At 40.8% G+C, this 17,463-nt stretch overlaps 1 pseudogene; it reads right to left on the bottom strand.

Annotated features, from left to right (window-relative positions):
* The window catches only part of LOC147420726 (uncharacterized), a 53,107-nt pseudogene extending 38,574 nt beyond the window's left edge, over positions 1-14,533 (bottom strand).
* Positions 14,534-17,463: the final 2,930 nt, after the last annotated feature.

Below are 17,463 nucleotides of genomic sequence, written 5' to 3'. Positions count from 1 at the left end.
GCCAGGGAGTAGCCTCTTCTGGAAACCACATTCTAAAGGCATTTACCATGCATCAATGCACGAGGCTAATTGGTGTAGCCCCCTCAACAAATTATGGAAGAGGCACTGGACGGAAAAATGGTGGGAAGGAGTCATGGAGAACATCTAGAAGCCAAGGTGGCCTCAGTATATGAAGATATTTTTGTGGAAAGTGATGTGGGGTGCTCTGCCGACGGGCGTGAAGATACAAGAAAGAGGAATCGGGTCCTATCGTTGCTCGGGGTGCAGAATAGCTAGCGAAGACCTAGCCCAACTTTTCATAGGATGCCAGGCAATCAGTGGCATGGCTGGAAAAATATGCAAGTGGATTCAAAGGACATGGAAAATTAAGCTCTTCAAGAATGATCTGTTCTTTGGTAGTAACAAATTGGGAAGTCCTGCTAGGCTTCTTGTCTGCACTCAAATAATCAGGTACTACTTCTTTCACCATATTTGGCAAGCAAGGAACCGCCGTGTGTTTGAGGGGGATCTGACGTTGGCAAGCTTTGGTGAAATAATACAAGAGAGGAGAGTGACGACCACATGATCGGAGGCAAACAAGCCTCAGAGGTCTGGTCTAGAACAATACATGACATCTGGTAATAAGTAAAGCCTAGGAGTAGTTGTGGTCTCTATGTCAAGCAGAAAACTTGTAATCCTTTGACCCTCAAGGCTCGGTCCGAGCTCGAGGTTGGTGTATATATCTGATGTTCTTAATACTATCCACTCACAATTGTGAGTTTTGCAAAAAAAAAAAAAAAGAGCCTGTGTAGTTTTAAGATTACAAGCATAGACATTAATAGTGGGACTGCACAATGAAGGATCGAATAACTCAATATGAAATACGCTAATGTACATTTTCACTGAAAGACGACAGCCACCTTGAGATGGGGCTCAAGGTCTTCTCCTTGATTACTTATGCAGCTCCATCACCATGATCTCATCGATCCCCCCACTATTGTCTCATACTTCTGTGATATAATTTTTGCATGCACCTTTCTGGTTGTATCTGTCACATAATTGAAGTCCCGCAAATCCTCGGAATGTCGTTAAGTGTGTCGCAACCTCGACAAGTGATGGTGCAACGGCCATGCCAAGGAAAACAGAGCCCAATATAGAAATTCGACTCAACACCTGGAAAAGAGTCAGAACAAGTAAATCCTAGTGTCAATAATTTGTAGCCAAAGAGGAATGCACTGCCTCAAAGAACATATAAGAATTCTATAACGTGATTGCAATAAGGAGGTGCTTCTTTGTTCTATCTCTTTCCCTAAAACTCAGAACCAGTCACTAGACGGCCAAGAAATTGAAATAAGACTTTGTTGTGGTAAAGCATACTTGGATTTTCAAAACCTTGGCTATACCAAGGATCACACGTAGGAACAAATACTTTATATAAAAAATAACCAAACTACAGAAAAATGTAAAATTGTGTCTCAGATTTGGGTATACTGATTTAAAAATAATCCTAGAGCAGTATCTCAATAGTGCAAATCTAGTGTGCATGGACTCCATAGTATATGCCTTTGAGCTTCCTAATTATGATGATCTAGTTTCGTACTTCATTATCATTTTAAAATATTTATTTTCTCATTTGATTTGCAATTTTTTTTTTAATAGCAAAACTCACAATTGTGAGTGGATTATATTGAGCAGCCCAAAAAATTACAAGGTTTTGTCATGCTCATGTTAAGCCATGACAACATCCAGGGATCATAATTACAACGGCTATCAGGGCAGCCACCCCTACCACCCCGCCTCCACATCCTTTACATTGGTTATAAATGTTGCAGTTGCTCTGCCTGGTCTTATGGCTAGTATTGAAGCACCTTGACATTTCAGATGGTCACTCACATCATCAGGATCAAGCTGAAGGAACGTGTAGAAGTAATTACAAAATGCAAATCAAAAAGACATTTGAAGGAAGATAAAGTGCACCTGAAGCAAAGAAAATGCTGAGTCAAATTAAAACGAAGGATCTCATTGGGCACTATCAAAAGCACATAAGAAAAGATTTAATCACAAGATTACTGCCTGGATAAAGCGCCACCGCCACATTTTTAAAAACTTCAGCACTAGTAAATCGAGCTAATGCACTAGGAGCAGACAGCATTGGCGTTGAAAAAATAATTGACATAACTCCTGAGCTATTCACCTTAAACAACAAGCATGCACGCAAACAAATCTCTCTCTCTCTCTCTCTCTCTCTCTCTCTCTCACTCACTCACTCACACACACACACACACACACACACACACACACACACACACACACACACAATCTCCAAGCATCATGCTGAAGGATCCAGCATAGGAACATATTTCTCTTCCGAACATAAGGACGGTGGCAGCTCCAAGCGGTGGGGGCTCTACCATTGAAACTTGAATTCTCCTTTGGGAAGGAGATGCGTCAAGTAGTAGATTTTTGAGCCCTTCGTACGGATCCTCTTCTTCCTCCCTTATCAGAGAGAGGCCTCTTTTGGAAGTCTCACAAGGAGGCTTCCTAGGTACTCTCTCTTCTTAGTGGGGAGTTTGGAGAATCCCATGAGCACGTAGCTGCCGTTGCACTTCACTTTGGAGGGATGGATTTCCCATGGCTTGTTGAAGCCTAGAAACAAGGTAATTAACAAGCATAGGGGCATCATTAGTAGCCTGTTCATTAGCAAAATTAAAGCTATCAACATTAATTTCAATCTCTTTACTATTGTCAGCCATTCTAACAACTTTTAGGTGTAAATGTTTTAAGTGTACTTTGGCACTTCAAGCCCTAGTTGCTACTCCTCTTAACCCCTTTACAAAAGCAGTAAGCTTCTGTACCCGTGGCTCGAATATCATTAATTGCAAGGAGTAGAAGAGAGGGTCTTTCACCACCAAAATAGTACCGGCTCCAGTCAAACTTTTAATAGCTCAATAGTGGTTAAAGCCGTAGGCAAGCCCTGTAGGACTCCACTATTCAGACCATAGATCTCGACGGTGATGCCCCGTTATCTACACGAAGCAGTCGCACTGCAATGCTGAAAAATCCCTATTCTACTTACTCAATTGCAATTAATAATCCAACCATTCATAGTCAGCTTGAGGACCTCTCTTCTTGAGCAAGAAAAGAGAAACCTTGTGCTCTGATACCAATGTAACATTTAATGGTCCAGTAACTTGTGTGTAGCGGAAAATAACATAAACATAGTGAGCATTTCATTAGAATAGATTCCTAATGAGCATAGCAAGAGCGCTTGGATGGAGAGAGCAAACAAAAGCATAACACCTAGTTAGAAAGACATGAACAATACTTTAAAAAGAGAGAGAAATTAAGTTACTGACAACAGTTAAGGACTGGATTTTCATGGAGCCGGTCCCCCCTCCAAAAGGCTTTGTATTATAGGTTTTCCCCATCAAAGGAGACATTTTACAATACACTACTTTGTGCTCCTTCAATAACTCGCCAGTGCAATGAAGATGGAAGTTTCAAGCACCAAGATCACACTTGTAAAACACAACATCAATTTCTTCAAACCCAAGACCTCACACACCTTCGAAGATGGTGAGAGTTAGCGGGATATGAGAGTAGATCGAGAGGAAGAAGGAGTAATCTTACGAGAAAAAAGTATGTCTCCTCACATAATCACTCATAATAGCTTAGCATAGCTTAGTAATTAGCATGGTAGAGGAGATGAGTATGCATTGGAGCTTGGCTCTTGGTTGGATTTGCATCACAAAGCCAAGAGTTGTTGGTGTAGGCCTCCCTTCTCACAAGCTTGGAGTAGATGATGAGCTGTCATTAAAGCTTGAGAAGGAGAGATAGTCTTCTTTACTTCACACATGAGCTTGTGTGTGTGAGTGTGTGTGTGTGTGTGTGTGTGTGTGTGTGTGTGTAAGTGATAATGCCTTGCAAAAATCAGCCCCCTCTCTCTCTCTTGGTCGACCCCTCTTGCTAATTGCACATGTTGGCATCCTATTGGACCCTGTAAAGCTTAGACAATGATAATTAAGAAGCATAAGTGATAGCCTTGTGACATCTGTCCCCCTTTCCCCAGTTTGTGAGAGCTTTAGGTATTTAAATCATGCAATTCAATCCTCATTGGGCCCCTTAGTCTTCTGGCCAATAGAAATCGGGCAAGCCATTGGGTTGTTGAATGCTCATTGGACCCTGGGGAGACTGTCCAATAGTCTTCTAGAGAGCTTAGTTTCTATTGGTTCTTTTGTTTTTAAATGAATTAAACTAAAAAAGAATACACATAACTACATGACTACGAATCCCTTCTACAAGGTGTAGCCTCAACCCCTAAAGTATCCAACACAAAATAGTTGTAACTACCCAAAAGAAGTTCTTGGTAAAATATATGACTCAATAGAAATTAGACTCAACAGAAATCCGACTCAACACTGAAATCGGACTTCAGACAAATATCAGACTTAGCAGCAGTAATCCAAAATCCGACTCAACAAGATGTGATTGACCAACATCTGACTAACCAACATCCGACTCATCAATAATCTGACTGACCAAATATCAGACTCAACAATATCCTAGTCAACACATGGCACGTCCCGGTGGTGGATTTTGTAGAAATCCGACTCAGATCCACACATCCCTTTATCAAAGTCAAATACCTTATCCTATTTTCCCAAAACTCCCTAGTTACTATATAGCATAAAGTATAGTGCTTGTAACTCAATCCAAGATATACAAATACACCATACAGCACTGTGACAAACTCAATGCTAGGATCTTCATATGAAGCAAAGTGTAGTGCCTGGTACTTAAACCAAGCTACACAAAATACATCATAGAGAGAAACTAAACATCACCCAAACATTTCCCAAGGGATTACATCACTGTGCCATTTCACAAAGTAAAGATACTTCCATGAGAGTTTATACAAAATGAACTTATGAAACCAAAATTGAATAACTATGTCCATTCTCCAAGATAATGGAGTAAACATTAGTAGAATCAGTCTGTGCAACCTTTGAAACATGAGAGCCGGACTCTAAAAATCAAGTTTTTTCAATTCAGACACCAAAACTTGAATACAATGTTGTACCTTCTTCAAACCTCCTTGAACCTAAAAATTTGCATATTCAACCTTCAACAACCTGTGCATAAAGACATAATGCTCCCAACATCCAAATAAAATATGATCCACATTGTCATAATAATCAATATCTAATTCTCCTAAATGATTTTCTCATATTAAACTGATCATTTAATGTGGGGAAGTGCCAGGGGAGAAAAAGCTAGAATATTGGTTAAGCTAGCAGACCGGCCACAGTAGGGATCCAAAGGAGGGAAAATAGGGATCCAAAGGGGGGGCCATCTGCAAAAGAGACATGTGCAACAATGGGCTAAAAAGACCCTAAGGTTCAGCCCATTAAGACTTCCAAAATGCTAAGGTTCCAAAATTCAAAGGTTGTGTCCAAAGGTCAACCCTAGGGGAAATTGGATGCTTTGTGTGTGACAAAAAAGTCTTTTAAAATCCCTACATAGGAGGGGCCGAGCCTTGGGAGTAGGGGATGAGAGAGAAAGTCACACACACACACACACAGGCTCCCTTTACACAAAGGGAATTAGGGACACATGTCAGCTCCCTAGCCCAGATGCCCACAAGGTGTGCCCAATTCCTATTGGATGGCCTTGGAGGTGGACCAATGAGAATTAGGCTAGAGTAAATCTAGTTTAATTAATTTAAAAACACTTAATAAAAGAACCAATGAGAATTAAGTCTCCTAGAAGACTATTGGGCAGTCTCCCAAGGGGTCCAATGAGCATTCAGGAGCCCAATGGCTTGCCTGATTCCTATTGGCTAGGAGGCAAAGGGGTCCAATGAGAGTTTAGTTTAATTATTAAATTACCTAAAGCTCTCACAAAAGGGGAAAGGGGGACACATGTCAAAAGGCTATCACTTATGCTGCTTAATGGTCATTGGCTTGACTTGGGGAGGGCCAATGAGGCTGGAGCAAGAGAAAATAGCAAGAGGGCTCGCCCAAGAGAGAGAGGGGGCTGATTTTTGCAAAGCATTATCACACACACACTCACACAATCTCATGTGTGAAGAAAGAGAAGACTATCTCTTCCCAAGCTTTAATGGAGAACTCATCACCTACTCCAAGCTTGTGAGATAGAAGCCTACATCAACACACTCTTGGCATGTGGATGCAAATCCAACCAAGAGACAAGCTTCAATGCATGCTCATCTCCTCTACCAAGCTAATTACTAAGCTAAGCTATGCTAATATGAGTGATTATGTGAGGAGATGTACATCTTTCTCGTAAGATACTCCTTTTTCCTCTCAATCTACTTTCATACCCTACTAGCTCTCACCATCTTCAAAGGTGTGTGAGGTCTTGGGTCTGAGAACGGGGATAATTCAAGTTGTGTTTGCTAAGTGTTTGCTTAGTGCATGAAGCTTTCATCTTCATTGCACTAGCTAGTCTTGAAGGAACACAAAGAATTGTATTGTACAATGTCTCTCTTGATGGGAGAAACCATAATACAAAGCCTTTTGGAGGGGGGACCGGCTCCATGCAAATCCGGTCCTCAACTGTTGTCATTAGCTTAATTTCTCTCTCTTTTGAAAGTATTGTCGATGCTATCTAACTAGGTGTTATGCTTTTTGTTGCTCTCTCCACCCAAGCACTCTTGTAATTCTCATTAGGAATCTATTCTAATGAAATGCCCACTATGTTCATGCTCATTTCCGCTACACACAAGTTATTAGGCCATTAAAAGTTACATTGGTATCAGAGCACAAGGTTTCTCTTTTCTTGCTTAAGAAGGGAGGTCCTCAAGCTAGCTACGAATGGTTGGTATTATTAATTTCCTGTGAGTAAGTAGAATAGGGATTTTTCAGCCTTGCAGTGCGCCTGCCTTCGTGCAGTTAACGGGGCATCACCGTCGAGAGCTATGGTCTTAATAGTGGAGTCCTACGGGGCTTGGCTATGGCTTAACCACTATTGAGCTATTAGAAGCTTGACAGGAGCCGGTGCTGTTTTGGTGTCGAAAGACCCTCTCTTCTATTCCTTGCAATTAATGGTATTCGAGCCGTGGGTACAGTAGCTTGAGTGCTTTTTCTAAAGGGGTAAAGAGGAGTAGCAACTAGGGCTTGAAGTGCCAAAGTACACCTAAAACGTTTACACCTAAAAGTTGTTAGAATGGATGACAATAGTAAAGAGAGTGAAATTAATGTTGACAACTTTGATTTTGCTCATGAGCAAGCTACTAATGATGCTTCAATGCTTGTTAACTATCTTGTTTCTAGGCTTCAACAAGCCATGGGCAATCCATCTCTCCAAAGTGAAGTGCAATGGCAGCTCCGTGCTCACGGGATTCTCCAAGCTCATCACCATGAAGAGAGAACACCTAGGAAGCCTCCTTGTGAGACTCTCAAAAGAGGTCTCTCTCCGATTCGGGAAGAAGAAGAGAATCCGTACGAAGGGCTCAAGAATTTACTTCTTGATTATGCATCTCCTTCCCAAAGGAGAACTCAAGAGCCTCCACCGAAGGAACGAGAAAGAAGTGAGTCTCCCGCCACCTCGGCGAAGATGGCTCCACGAAGACGGCGGGCTAAACGCTCTCCATCACCACCAAAGCGGAGAAGACCATCACACTCTTCTCCACGCCATAATTCAAAGAGGAATGATAAAAAGCAAGAGAAGAAAAAGGCGAGAAAGAGGACACCCTCTTCTCCATCTTCTTCCTCTTATGAAAGTGATGGTGAAGACAACGAAGATCAAGACAAGAAAAAGGCAAGAAAGAGGTCACCCTCTTCTCCACCTTCTTCAAATTCTTCACCTTTTGAAGAAAGTGATGGTGCAATCTTTGAACCATCAAAAAGAAGAGGCCATAGGAAATCCTATGCCGCATGGAAGAGGTCGTCCAAGTTGAAGAAATTCAAAGAGGGAGGGAAGAGCATCTCTTTCCTTACCTATGATGGTACCCTTGGTGCTACGGACAAAGTTTTGGCCTTTATCCAACAATTCGATGCGGTGTTTGGAGATGAGGGCTTCACGGAGTCCTCTAAGCTATGACATGTAGCTATGCACTTTCAAAAGTACGCCAGGCAATGGTGGTCTAGCCTACGAGCCAACGATGAAGCTCCACGAACATGGAAAGCTTTAAGAGATTCCATTATGAAGCAGTTTTTGGCCACCGATGCCAAAGACAAAGTACTCACCGAATGGCGAAGCTTAAAGCTCTCTCCCAATGAATCCATCCACAAATATGTAGACAAGTTTTGGGACCTACAACTCAAAGCCAGTGTCTTCAAAAAGTTGGATTTTGGAGAGCAAAAGCAACAATTTTGTGCGGGCTTAACCAAAGAAATGGCGGAATATGTCAACTCCCAAAGGCCACGTACCATATCGGCGGTAATACACCACACTATGGTGGCCTCTCGAATCAATTTCCAAACGGGGGCTAAAAGAAATAATAAGCCCCCGGAAAACAAGGGTTCCAATGAGCCTAAGGGGAAGGACAATGTCCAAAATTCTCCTAAGGGCAACTCCAACAAAGCTAAAGAGAAGGGAGTTTACAAAGGTAAGAATAAACTCTCTCCTGAAGAGCTTGAGCGTTATCGTAAGGATAACCGGTGTTTCAAGTGCGGTGAACAAGGGCATGTGTACAGCGCTTGCCCCCAGAAGAACAACCGCCAAGATCCTCCTAGAGCTTCCTTGGTTGAAATCCAAGAGGAGGAGACTCACCAAAATCACCACAAAGGATCTCCTCTATTCCATGCTTGGGGAAAGGTAAGAGAACATGATGCTTTTATTCTCTTTGACCCTGGTTCTACTCACAATTTTATATCTATGGAGTTAGCCACCAAGCTAGGCATACAATCCTACGAGATGGGAGATGTCCTACCTGCAGACAGTGCCTTCAAGGGGCAAGAAGCTTCAGTCACTCCCTTAATTGGGAAATTGAGGTTTCATGTCCAAGGCTATGTGGACAAAGAGGACTTCTTTATCTCTCCTCTCAAGCATGAGGATGTAATCCTAGGGGCACCATGGTTTGACCGCCTAGCTACCGATGTTAAATTTCCTGAAACGAGAATCTCCTTTAAGTTCAGGGAAAAAGACATGTATATAGATGCTAAGGAAATGGGTAACACCATCCCCATTGTACGTACACTAGCTTTCAACAAGTCAATAAAGAGCTCTATTTCCGTGTACATGATTTTTGTTAAAGATTCTCAAAATGAACCTAATGCTTTAACAAAAGAAAATAAAAGCAACCAAAAGGAATTAGAGTTATCCAATTTTCTCAAGGGGTTTCAAGATTTTTTTATTGACGACATCCCTTGTGAGCTACCTCCTAAACAGGGTAATGATGACCATGCAATTGAACTTCTTCCAGGAAGTTCACCGCCTAACAAACCTCCTTATAGAGTGTCTCAAGCTCAACAAGAGGAGATTATGCGGAAAGTGCATGAGTTAGTTGAGAAGGGTATGGTTAGGCCAAGCTCATCTCCATTTTGCTCACCTGTGCTATTAGTGCAAAAGAAAGACGGCACATATCGTATGTGTGTCGACTATAGAGCACTAAATAGGATCACTATCAAGAATAGGTTTCCCATTCCACGGGTAGAAGACCTATTTGATAAGCTACAAGGATCGACCTACTTCAGTAGGATTGACCTAAAAAGTGGCTATCATCAAATAAGGATAGTTGATCAAGACATTGTAAAGACCGCATTTCGCACCACATTTGGTCTTTACAAATACATTGTCATGCCTTTTGGCTTGACCAATGCACCAGCCACATTCAACCGCTTGATGGAGAAGCTGTTCAGGCCTCATCGAACCTTCACTGGAGTGTTCTTTGATGATATTATCATCTACTTTAATTCATTGGAGGAACACAAGCAACACCTCCAGGTAATATTTCAAGTTTTAAGAGAGAATAAACTTTATGTTAATCGAAAGAAAAGTGAATTTTTCTTGCAAGAGATTCAGTATTTAGGTCATATTATCTCTCAAGATGGCATCCAAATGGATCCATCTAAGTTAGAGGTAATAAAAGGATGGCCTAAACCAAGGAATCTTCATGAACTAAGAAGCTTTATAGGTATGTGTGCATACTATAGACGCTTCATAGAAAAGTTCTCACAAATTGCGGGACCATTACATGACCTAACAAAGAAAAGCGTTAGGTATACATGGTATGCTAAGGAGAAAAATGCTTTCGAAAAGCTTATCTCTCAACCTGTGCTTACACTACCGGATCTCTCAAAACCATTTGAGGTCCAATGTGATGCTTGTGGTGATTGCCTTGGAGCTGTTTTGCTCCAAGAAGGGCATGCCATAGGCTATGAGAGTCGAAGGCTCGACCCTGTTGAGCAAGCTCTAGGCATATATGAAAAGGAACTCCTTGTAGTTCTACATGCCTTAGACTCATGGAAGCACTATTTATTGGGGTCTCCTTTCATTCTGCGAACAGATCATCAAAGTCTTAAGTACTTCATGATGCAGACCAAGCTCTCCGAAAAACAAATGAGGTGGGAAAATTTCCTTTGGCAATTTCATTTTCATATTGCTCACATTGCTGGAAAGCATAATCAAGTAGCTGATGCACTCTCAAGACGGCTGAGAGTGAATGCGGTTTCTATAGCAACTCACAATGATCTATCTTCAATGATAGATGAGTATGCTATTGATCCCGATTTTAGAGATGTGATTTCAGCCCTTGCATTAGGGAAGAAAGAAGAACCATTTACCTTACAAGATGGTTATCTTCTCTATGGCAATAGACTAGGCGTTACTAACTCACTACGTGAGAAAGTAATGTATGAATCTCATGCTCCACCTTATGCGGGGCATAGAGGGATTCAATCTACCTTAAAGGGAATTGAAACATATTTCTATTGGCCTACCATAAAAGTGAACATACAAGAGTATGTTTCTAAATGTGTGGTATGCCAAAAGACAAAATTTGATAGAGGGAAGCAACTTGGATTGCTTCAACCCTTGCCAATCCCTAATTCACCATGGGGGAGCATATCCATGGATTTTATCTTTGGATTGCCTAAGTCTATCCATGGGAATACGAGAATATGGACGATAGTAGACAGGTTCAGTAAACAAGCTCATTTTATACCTGTCAAAAAGACTATCAAAGCCCATCAAATGGCAACCCTCTTAATTTCAACAGGTTCAGTAAACAAGCTCATTTTATACCTGTCAAAAAGACTATCAAAGCCCATCAAATGGCAACCCTCTTAATTTCACAAATTTTCAAGTACCATGGCTTGCCAATGTCCATAGTGTCGGATAGAGATCCTAGAATGACCAGTAATTTCTGGAAGGGTCTCTTTGAGAATTTAGGGACAAGGCTAAACTTCTCTTCGGCCTATCATCCACAAACGGATGGCCAAAGTGAAATAGCTAACCTAACCATTCTTGATCTACTAAAAGCCTATGTAACGGAAGTAGATCAAAGATCCCAATGGGAGAAGTACTTACCCTTAGTGGAGTATGCTTACAATAACACTGTACATACTTCCACGGGAAAAGCACCTTTCGAGGTAATTGAGGGAAGATCAAAAAGTCCCTTGCTACTTAAGGTACATGGGAAGATCTTCGCTGCAGATGAGTATAGCCGAGACCTACAAGAATCTTTCCAAAAGATTAAGGATGCTATCTCTATCTCATAGCAAAGGCAAAAGGCTGCTGCTGACAAGCACAGAAGAGCCCAAGCCTTTAAAGAAAATGATTGGGTCTTGTTAAAGTTTCCCAAGGCTCGATTAAAGCACACGACGGGCAAGAATCCTACGGGCCACCAAAAGTACTATGCTAAACTAGAAAAAAGGTACTATGGTCCCTTTCAGATTCTTAGGCCAATCAATGAGATGGCCTATCAACTCAAGTTGCCCAATCATTGGCTCATACACAATGCTTTTTATGTGAGCCTATTAAAGCCTTACAAAGGAGAGCCACCTCAAGAACCAACTATTGAAGACCCACCGGAGATCGAGGACCAAGAGGAGGTGCTGCAGCCCGAGTCCATTCTTTGACATGAAGACAAGGTACTAAGAGGCGGTAAGACTATCCGACGATATCTTATTAAGTTTAAGAATTATCCTTTTGAAGATGCTAGATGGATGCAAGGCATACAATTAAAGGATAACCTAAACCTTGTCAATGCTTACAATGCTTCCCAAGAGTAAGCAAATGTACAAAATGTTAAAAATGAACAAAGTTTTTGTCTTATAAGACTCTCTTTTCCTTTATTGTGCACAAAAATGAAGTAGTATGCATGCTTAGATCAAGTTTGCGGAGACGACGTCTCCCAAACACCAAGTAGAGCTTGTCACTCTACTATGGAAGATTGATAGGACTAATATGCAGACATGCTTGCGGCAGCCTCAGGCTCTCAAGCGCCAAATGGACTAGTCATCCATTGAGGAATGATGTCGTAGGGTAATATAGGGATCCTCTACCCGCTAAGAAAAGGACTCATGAATATGCTTTATCTTCTCTACACCATAGTCGAGGACGACTATGATTTCAAGAGAGAGGTAATGTCATAATAATCAATATCTAATTCTCCTAAATGATTTTCTCATATTAAACTGATCATTGAATGTGGGGAAGTGCCAGGGGAGAAAAAGCTAGAATATTGGTTAAGCTAGCAGACCGGCCACAGTAGGGATCCAAAGGAGGGAAAATAGGGATCCAAAGGGGGGGCCATCTACAAAAGAGCCATGTGCAACAATGGGCTAAAAAGACCCTAAGGTTCAGCCCATTAAGACTTCCAAAATGCTAAGGTTCCAAAATTCAAAGGTTGTGTCCAAAGGTCAACCCTAGGGGAAATTGGATGCTTTGTGTGTGACAAAAAAGTCTTTTAAAATCCCTACATAGGAGGGGCCGAGCCTTGGGAGTAGGGGATGAGAGAGAAAGTCACACACACACACACACACAGGCTCCCTTTACACAAAGGGAATTAGGGACACATGTCAGCTCCCTAGCCCAGATGCCCACAAGGTGTGCCCAATTCCTATTGGATGGCCTTGGAGGTGGACCAATGAGAATTAGGCTAGAGTAAATCTAGTTTAATTAATTTAAAAACACTTAATAAAAGAACCAATGAGAATTAAGTCTCCTAGAAGACTATTGGGCAGTCTCCCAAGGGGTCCAATGAGCATTCAGGAGCCCAATGGCTTGCCTGATTCCTATTGGCCAGGAGGCAAAGGGGTCCAATGAGAGTTTAGTTTAATTATTAAATTACCTAAAGCTCTCACAAAAGGGGAAAGGGGGACACATGTCAAAAGGCTATCACTTATGCTGCTTAATGGTCATTGGCTTGACTTGGGGAGGGCCAATGAGGCTGGAGTAAAAGAAAATAGCAAGAGGGCTCGCCCAAGAGAGAGAGGGGGCTGATTTTTGCAAAGCATTATCACACACACACTCACACAATCTCATGTGTGAAGAAAGAGAAGACTATCTCTTCCCAAGCTTTAATGGAGAACTCATCACCTACTCCAAGCTTGTGAGATAGAAGCCTACATCAACACACTCTTGGCATGTGGATGCAAATCCAACCAAGAGACAAGCTTCAATGCATGCTCATCTCCTCTACCAAGCTAATTACTAAGCTAAGCTATGCTAATATGAGTGATTATGTGAGGAGATGTACATCTTTCTCGTAAGATACTCCTTTTTCCTCTCAATCTACTCTCATACCCTGCTAGCTCTCACCATCTTCAAAGGTGTGTGAGGTCTTGGGTCTGAGAACGGGGATAATTCAAGTTGTGTTTGCTAAGTGTTTGCTTAGTGCATGAAGCTTTCATCTTCATTGCACTAGCTAGTCTTGAAGGAACACAAAGAATTGTATTGTACAATGTCTCTCTTGATGGGAGAAACCATAATACAAAGCCTTTTGGAGGGGGGACCGGCTCCATGCAAATCCGGTCCTCAACTGTTGTCATTAGCTTAATTTCTCTCTCTTTTGAAAGTATTGTCGATGCTATCTAACTAGGTGTTATGCTTTTTGTTGCTCTCTCCACCCAAGCACTCTTGTAATTCTCATTAGGAATCTATTCTAATGAAATGCCCACTATGTTCATGCTCATTTCCGCTACACACAAGTTATTAGGCCATTAAAAGTTACACACATGATCCATAAAAATTTGTTCTTGAAAATCAAACAGTTTAGGCAGATTTGAGACAAAACAACTGCTTCCATTGGAAGCAATCATTCCATTCAGCCAACTCTGTAATTTTATCACGAAAAACATCCAAAATATCATATCCCTTTGATTTCCACTTGACGTTTGTAAAATCAGGGAAAAACCCTCTTTGCCTGATCATCAATCTGCAAAATTGGATTTAAACAATATGAAAGATGGATCATTGAGTTATCAGCCTCAACATCTAGGATCTGTAAAATTTGATTTGCAACTTTACCATTGAGAAAATTAGCAATATGCACTTCAGACATAGAAATTTGATCTTGAAAAACTCCAAAATTTTGAATATCTGCAACTTCTGACTTTGAGAAGAAGCTCAAACAGTTGAGATACATGTCCATAATCAACTTTAGCCACCGATTTGCAACAAATAACACTTCTAACAAATAAAATTTCACTTCATAATGACCTAGAATTGGTTCAAGATGAAAAAACCTCTATGCAACCATCAAGCAAAGATTCTTCAGCATCTGCAACATCTCAGAACACTGATACTTTGCTTCAAAATTTGAATTAGGCTCCAAAACTCCACTTTCTTGATTTTGCATATTCAAGAAACAATCAATCTTATCTTCCTTTAGTTCAATCTAAATTGATTTATAGCTATAAAATAGAGTATTAGCATCATCTTCACACAAATTTTGTAGACCTACATTAGTTTGCTCAAGTTCCTCCTCAAAAACATCATAAAGATCTGAGTTTGCCTCGAAAAATTTTGAATCAACACCTTGCATTTTAGCATGCTCTTGTTGGCATTCAGGAACTATGTCTGATCTTCCATTTGAACGAAATAGTCTTCAAAATCAGCGAACATAACTTCATCTGGCTTACGAGTTGGACCTTGCATTGCAAAATGAAGAAACCTTGGAGTGTGCTGCATCACATCAGAATTTGAATCAAGTACTTGCGACGTTGTTTTTGGATCATCTCCCACTTTGAAATTGTTCCCTTGTGAATAGTTGAAAGATGTTTTGAAATAAAGGCAGAGTTTTGCAAAGCCTCTTTGTCTGATATTGAAGCTCGCCCTCTGCAAAAGACTTTTTGAATGCTGAAATTTGGATCAAAAAGTGTAGACATCTAATTTTGATCCATTCCACCTATCAAAAATTTCCCATTCTGATCTATGGGATCACTTCCACAGTAATTCTCAATATTCAAAATTGGAGCAAAAACTTGGTCAGGAGCAATGAAAAACATATTGGCATTGATTTCATTTCATGTGCATGAAATATGAAGTTCTGGATAATCAGGGTGACTTCCTTCATCTGATTTTTGATGATTTTCAGCCCTATCTCGGTGAGTTGAAGTATGCATTGAGGTTGTGTTTTTATGTTGCCCCAATAGGTCAAAAAAACTTGCAAAAATAATCGCTTTTGCAACATCAGATCTAGGAGTGCTTTAAACTAAAATCTGATTTGATTTACAGACTGAATTTTCAAAGTTAAGACCGTCAGATGCAAAAATAATGTTCACACATGTTTTCATCATCGTGTTGGTTGTTTGAATGTGTATGGTGAAGAATTTTCCCATTTGGTGTAATATCTGATGCCGGCTTAGGGGTATCTATGGGTCCTTGGTGGCTCCTTTGGCTCACTCCTCCCACTGGTACTTCCTTTCCATGACTTGTTGACACTCCCATTGGGTAGCTCCACTCCTCTTTCTCATCATCCCTAATCTCATCAACCTCAAACTCCTCTTCAATTTTCTCTCTCAAATGCAAATATGCCTTTTGAAAACATTTGATTCCCTTCTTGGTAGAACAAGATTTCAGTCTTCTACCCTTATATTCATAAATATATTCCAATGCATCTTCAAGTAGACAATCCAAATCATCCAACTTCTCCTTGGATACCCGAAACTTCCCCCTTGATGATGCTTTATGAAAATGCTTGACAACTTGCAAGACCTTTGTGCACAAATCAACCATACAAAAATACTTGCAAGCATCTCCCTTAGTACAATCTACACTCAAATAAGGACAATCACCCATGATAGAGTCATGATTTAACAACTCTTTTTCTTCTTCTTCTTACCCATTTCCAAAATTCAGAAATCACATAACAAGTTAGCCCTCATATTTAGTGTACCACAGACTACATGTAATCCGGAAGTGAAGAGCATAGGATACAGTACCTAGATCCACTCCCATCTTGACATATAGCTGCTTCATCATGCTATACAACTTCTAAAATTAGAAATTTAGGTAAACTTTGTGAAAATCTGAAATAAGTCTTACTTGAAATACTCCAAACTCCTCAAGGTTTCGTGCGCTGCTCAAGTGGTTTGAAATAAATCTCAGCTTCAGCCGCATTTGCAGGATTTGATGCAGTAGCTCACATAAATTTGAATTCATCAACTTCAAATGTTGATTCAACAGCGTCAATTTGAACTTGCAGATTCAAATTCAGCAAACTGGATCCTCTGTCTTCTTGCAGCCCTTCACATTGTCCCTATTGCTCCCCTCACATGGTACATTGCTTCGTCTATCTTTGCTTCCAAGAAACCACATTGTCCACCATTCGCTCTACAATCACAGTGTCTCATGCTTCCCCCCCAATCAACATCAAATGGTCTCTCTAAAATGCATCATCTCCCAATGTAACACACAACCCAAATCAGGTAATGTTGGTACAGAAATACATCAGGCACAATATCCAAACAAGTGTAGCACAAAAATAGGTGCAGCAGCAAAGAGATGCAGCAGGATTGCCAAATGTGTTGGGGTTCATCAACACATGAATAAAACGTGTAATGGTAGACAATTCAAACACTCACATACATCAGAATTGGATTCTGTCAGAGCAAGACTACACACAAGAAAGTTTAGACACAGTACGAAACCCTAATGTATTCAGGAAAAAGAACACCTTACATCACACAAGACTCCCACACACCATTTCTTACATAGGAACAACTCAAGAAACACTTCAAGCATATCAAAACTCACACAGACGACTTCAGATTGAGCAGGATACAACACAGAAGTAGATCAGACAGAGCGGAAAACATAGTAGAATACACATAACTATGTGACTACGAATCCCTTCTACAAGGCATAGCCTCAACCCCTAAAGTATCCAACACAATACAGTTGTAACTACCCAAAAGAAGTTATTGGCACAATATCAAACTCAACAAAAATCCATCTCAACAAAAAGTGGACTCAACACTGAAATCCGACTTCAGACAAATATCAGACTCAGGAGCAGTAATCTAGAATCCAACTCAATAAGATCTGATTGACCAACGTCTGACTAACCAACAT

Source organism: Adiantum capillus-veneris, chromosome 28 (genome assembly GCF_014529385.1).
Source record: "Adiantum capillus-veneris isolate H3 chromosome 28, ASM1452938v2, whole genome shotgun sequence".
Classification (NCBI taxonomy): Eukaryota; Viridiplantae; Streptophyta; class Polypodiopsida; order Polypodiales; family Pteridaceae; genus Adiantum; species Adiantum capillus-veneris.
The sequence above is the reverse complement of the archived record's forward strand: the minus strand, read 5'-3'. Positions and strand labels throughout refer to the sequence as shown.